The 896-nt window shown below is 42.5% G+C and overlaps 1 non-coding gene across 1 annotated transcript; it reads left to right on the plus strand.

Moving 5' to 3' along the window:
* The first annotated feature begins 476 nt into the window (after positions 1 to 476).
* On the plus strand, positions 477 to 617 carry LOC111727438. Its single transcript, XR_002774994.1, has one exon. It is a non-coding gene; the product is annotated as a U4 spliceosomal RNA (small nuclear RNA).
* Positions 618 to 896: the final 279 nt, after the last annotated feature.

Here is an 896-nt window from a genome sequence, read left to right on the forward strand (position 1 = left end):
AGCATTTTGCGGTTTATAGCAAAATTGAGTAGAAAGTACAGAAATTTCTCATATATTCCCTGCCCCCACAAATGCAGAGCCTCCCCTATATCAAGATCCCCAACCAGAATGGTATAGTTGTTACAACGGATGAACGTATATCAACCCATCCTTATCACAGAGTAGGCATTTTTGACAAGGATATATCATAGGTGAATTAGTTCTCTGTTGCTGCAAAACAAGCTAACACAAATTTAGCAGCTTAAAATAATATCCACTTATCTTAAAATTTCTGTAGATTAGGAGTCTGAATATATTGTAACTGCGTTATTTTATCAGTATCTCATAAGGTGTCAGCCTGATTGAGTTCATTTAAGAGGCTCAGAGTCTTCATCCAAGCTCATTCAGGCTGTGGAGAGAAGTGAGCTTCCCAATGCAGTAGGAATGTGGACCTCAACTGCCCCCTCCATGGGCAGTTCTCAAAAACACCTGATTCCAGCTTTGCACAGTGGCAGTATCATAGCCAATGCCGTTTATCCAAGGCACCATTATTGCTAATTGAAAACTTTTCCCAATACCTGGCCGTGACAACTTGCAATATAGTTGGCACTGGCAATTTTTGATGGTCTCTATGGAGACTGAATTAAATAAACAAACAGCTGATTCCTGCCTCAAGGCTGGTAGGATTGCATTTCTCTGCTACTTCCCGTCTCTGACCTCAGCTTCTTTTTTTTTTTTAGCAGCAAGGTCTCACTACATTGACCAGGTGGTCTTGAATTTCTGACCTCAGCTTGGCGCCTGTGGCTCAAGCGGCTAAGGTGCCAGCCACATATACCTAAAGTGGCAGGTTCGAATCCAGCCTGGGTCTGCCAAACAACAATGATGACTGCAACCAAAAAATAGCTAGGCGTTGTGGC

The sequence above is a fragment of the Otolemur garnettii genome, unplaced genomic scaffold, assembly GCF_000181295.1.
Source record: "Otolemur garnettii isolate 467f Iridium unplaced genomic scaffold, OtoGar3 scaffold00105, whole genome shotgun sequence".
In the NCBI taxonomy this organism is placed as follows: domain Eukaryota; kingdom Metazoa; phylum Chordata; class Mammalia; order Primates; family Galagidae; genus Otolemur; species Otolemur garnettii.